Below are 4,620 nucleotides of genomic sequence, written 5' to 3'. Positions count from 1 at the left end.
AGTTAAAATTATGGTTCATTCAACTACATACTCCCTCCGGTCCTTATTATAAGAAAATTTTCAAAAAAAAAAATTGGCCTAATTTATAAGAAAATTTCACAACTTTTAAGGTATATTTATTGTTTAAAAGACTTTTATATGAGGGTATATTTGTGTGTGTATTTACTAACATCAGTCTGTTTTTATTAAAACCAAAACCAACAATTGATTAGTGTGTGTATTTAATGTTTCACAATTTTTTATGAGGGTATATTTGTAAAAATATTCAAAAAGTTTCTTTAATCAATGATTGTATTGGTTTTGATGTTTTTTTGTTTTGTTTCTTATAATAAGGACCGGAGGGGGGCTTATTTAAAAACTAATAAACCTAAATTTAACGAAATCATATCTTCTACCAACACATTCACTTGGGAAGCAGAAACCCTTTTGAAGGAAGCTATTCAGGAACAGATGGAACTCCTTTTACTTAGGAAGTATTATCTATGGTTTATTCAAAAAAAAAAAAATATACAGATTAACTACAATTTTCAACGCGGCTTACATTAGCAATCCAATCAACTAAATGATGACAGTCCGTCATATCACATTTTTAGAGTCTTTTTAATTAAGTTTTAATTCTATTTTTATTAGTTTAGTACTTAATTTAAAGTCCTTTTAAATAAAATGTCATGTCCTTGTTTATTGAGTCAAGTAGTGTATTGTCACTATTATTGGTCAATTAGTATAACATAAATTCTTAAGTTTAAAGAGAGGTATGAATATAAATATCAGTATGATTAATAAAAATGGGCTTTGACCAAGTGAGAGTTATTGACACGAGAGAAGACAAAGGATGGCATCATGCTATGATGAAAAGGGGCTGCCGCACAACATAGAAAAAAAACAGAACACACGTTTTGATAGAGCTTTCTTGTACAGAGCCACATACATTTTGGAAATAAAAAGGGTATCACGCCATGGTTAGCAAGGAGCACACTTTGGAGAGATATTTGGTTTGACATTTCTAGAGAGAAACACAAAGCAATGTGTTAGGAGTAGACTCTACCTAAGATTTGTTGAGACATCATGAGTCTAGGCATGGAATCTTCATCTCTTCTTCATCCTTTGCCAAGCTTGCATAGACATATAGCTACATCTACCCTTGTGGGTTTTGAGGTATTCAAACAAGTTATTATGTAATCCTTTGATCTTTTAATATATGGTTCTAGCTTATTTATTCAATATTGTTGTTATTCTTGTATTTAATGTTTTATTGAGATTCAAAATGATATTGACAACCCAAGATTTGTTGAGACAACATGAGTCTAGGCATGGAATCTTCATCTCTTCTTCATCCTTTGCCAAGATTGCATAGACATATGTAGCTACATCTACCCTTATGGGTTTTGAGGTATTCAAACAAGCTATTATGTAATCCTTTGATCTTTTAATATATGGTTCTAGCTTATTTATTCAATATTGTTGTTATTCTTGTATTTAATGTTTTATTGAGATCAAAATGATATTGACAAATACTTTTGGGTCTAAGAACTAGAATAAGAATCTATCTTAAGTTATCACTCTAGACATAGATTTTAATATTTGATAATCACTTTTAATCTAGGAATTAATGTTTTTGGGTCATTTAATCGGTTGGGAAATCGTCGATTAAACGATCCAATCGACTTTGTGAATGTTTAAATGCTTGGGAAATCGACATTTAAACAATCCCTTAGAAATAACAATATAATTTGGACACGAATGATATTGTCGAGTGATTGTGATAATATCGTTTAAAAAGCTAGAATCCGTTATTTGATCGTGAGATTACAGTTGTTACGCTTGGTTAAGTGTCTCTGACCCCAACCGAAATGGCCCTATCTCTTCTCTATTTATTTTATGTCAAATAGTTATATAGGTTTACACAAACAAATATTTTAAATCCATACACTTAGAATAATATTGATTTTTGAATGTCTTGAATATCGCGTTAGTCCCTGTGGAGACGATATACACAAAAATAGTTAATTTTGATTGATAGAAAAATACTACATCAAAATGACGCCGTTGCCGGGGACTGACGTTTAGATATTTTAAGCATCACGACAATTTGTATTGTTTTGAACATTTGTATATAATTTTTAAATATTTTTCGCTATTGTATAGTTGTTTGAACTAACCTCTCTTTGGTATACAAAGAAAAATTTCTTGTTAGTTATATCCGTTTCAGATTGAAGAAGTGATGATGGTTGCAGAGAAAAAGGAACAGTTACTTAACAAGGAAGAATTATGCGAACAAAAGAGGAAGAAGGTATTTCTATTCAATAAAAAAAACAAAGAAAAGAAAAAAAAAGTGAAAAGATGTCCACATCAGTTCTTTTTCAATAACTCGTATTTGTCAGATGTCAGTTGTGGCAGATGAACTTTTAATTGTTGTGTTGTTTACTTGGATAACTCAGTATACCCCTTGTTATGTAATTGAATCTGAACTTGTTTATTATTGATGAATTTGCTTGTTTATTGATTTTTTTTTTCAGTTTAGTAACAATTTTGTGGTCAAACGGTATTCCAAAAGTTCATAAGGAGGGAGTGACTTGAAATTCAAAGGCGAAGTGTACGGCATGTGATAGGTAAGGTTCATAGCCAAATTTTATTTTTCAATTTACTTATATAGAGTGTTCCGTGCAACTACATTTCTAGAACTTGCATTGTTTCTTTATTGTTGATTGGTCTTTGTCATTTACACACTGAGACGAAAGTGCTTGGTCCTGTGAGCCTTTGAAGCCTACCTTTATTTAATTTGAAATTATCCTTTTTGTAAGTCAATTTGAGCCGGTAGGTTTAGATCTTTTTGTTCGGTAACAAACTACATATTTAACCTAGAGACTTTTAGGATTTAACCCAAAATGTTATATTTGAGTTAGGCAAAGTACGGTGTTGCTAAACAATAAGTTTGGGGTTGCTTTTGAAATTTGCAACCAATTAAGTTTGGGGTGGGGTACTAGAGAACAAAGAACAAAACATGAAAAATATACACAAAAATGGTGTATTAAAAAAAAGCAAAATAGAATGAAAAGAAGAAGGGGACAAACAATGAAAAATTTGAGTAATTTCAAATTCGATTGTACCGATAGTTACAAATAATCTCTAGTACCTTTACAATTGTTGTTTCAAAGGGTGAATGAGGGATTGAATCATTGCTTTAATTTTCGTAGGAGTCCCTAACTCAAATTTTGTGTAGCCTACTTATACAAATATTATCCCACCTTTACCTAAGCCCCGTTATAACCCTTAAAGACCTCAAAGTGTGTAATGACATTGATTTTGATTAACATTTAGAAATTTTTCAAGCGTATGGTAATATGTAGATCTGCATGTCGACTGTGTGGGAACTCTTATCAAATTGTTGAGTCGAGTTGTGTATGGTGGATGCAAGCAAGTCAAACTAGCTCATTTTTAGCTAGTAGGGAGATGAACTTTTGTGTACTATCGCTTGATTAGGTAATTGTTATTTTACTGTCGATTGTCGATTTTGCAAGTAGATTCCTTGAGGACAAAGAATGATTCAAGTTTGGGGTTGTGATGACAGTCCGTCATATCACATTTTTAGAGTCTTTTTAATTAAGTTTTAATTCTATTTTTATTAGTTTAGTACTTTAATTTAAAGTCCTTTTAAATAAAATGTCATGTCCTTGTTTATTGAGTCAAGTAGTGTATTGTCACTATTATTGGTCAGTTAGTATAACATATTCTTAAGTTTAAAGAGAGGTATGAATATAAATATCAGTATGATTTATTTCCATTTTTAGTTTCTTAACTTGTGCCCTTAGGGTACAAGTTAACATGACCCTTAATAAAAATGGGCTTTGACCAAGTGAGAGTTATTGACACGAGAGAAGACAAAGGAAGGCATCATGCTATGATGAAAAGGGGCTGCCACACAACATAGAAAAAAAACAGAACACACGTTTTGATAGAGCTTTCTTGTACAGAGCCACATGCATTTTGGAAATAAAAAGGGTATCACGCCATGGTTAGCAAGGAGCACACTTTGGAGAGATATTTGGTTTGACATTTCTAGAGAGAAACACAAAGCATGGTGTTAGGAGTAGATTTTACCCAAGATTTGTTGAGACATCATGAGTCTAGGCATGGAATCTTCATCTCTTCTTCATCCTTTGCCAAGCTTGCATAGACATATGTAGCTACATCTACCCTTATGGGTTTTGAGGTATTCAAACAAGCTATTATGTAATCCTTTGATCTTTTAATATATGGTTCTAGCTTATTGTGTAGCTACCCTTGTGGGTTTTGAGGTATTCAAACAAGCTATTATGTAATCCTTTGATCTGTTAATATATGGTTCTAGCTTATTTATTCAATATTGTTGTTAATCTTGTATTTAATATTTTATTGACATTCAAAATGATATTGACAAATACTTTTGGGTCTAAGAACTAGAATAACAATCTATCTTAAGTTATCACTCTAGACATAGATTTTAATATTTGATAATCACTTTTAATCTAGGACTTAATGTTTTTGGGTCATTTAATCGGTTGGGAAATCGTCGATTAAACGATCCAATCGACTTTGTGATTGTTTAAATGTTTGGGAAATCGACATTTAAACAATCCCTTA

At 31.5% G+C, this 4,620-nt stretch overlaps 1 long non-coding RNA gene across 1 annotated transcript; it reads left to right on the top strand.

The window, feature by feature from the left end:
• Positions 1-425: 425 nt before the first annotated feature.
• Positions 426-4,361, top strand: LOC146956414 (uncharacterized). The gene is made up of 2 exons (XR_015020151.1): positions 426-2,290; positions 2,517-4,361. It is a non-coding gene; the product is annotated as an uncharacterized LOC146956414 (long non-coding RNA).
• The last annotated feature ends 259 nt before the right edge of the window (positions 4,362-4,620 follow it).

The sequence above is a fragment of the Medicago sativa genome, chromosome 1 (genome assembly GCF_051527215.1).
Source record: "Medicago sativa cultivar Bolivia chromosome 1, Bolivia_mono, whole genome shotgun sequence".
Classification (NCBI taxonomy): Eukaryota; Viridiplantae; Streptophyta; class Magnoliopsida; order Fabales; family Fabaceae; genus Medicago; species Medicago sativa.
This window is presented reverse-complemented; position numbering and strand designations above follow the sequence as displayed.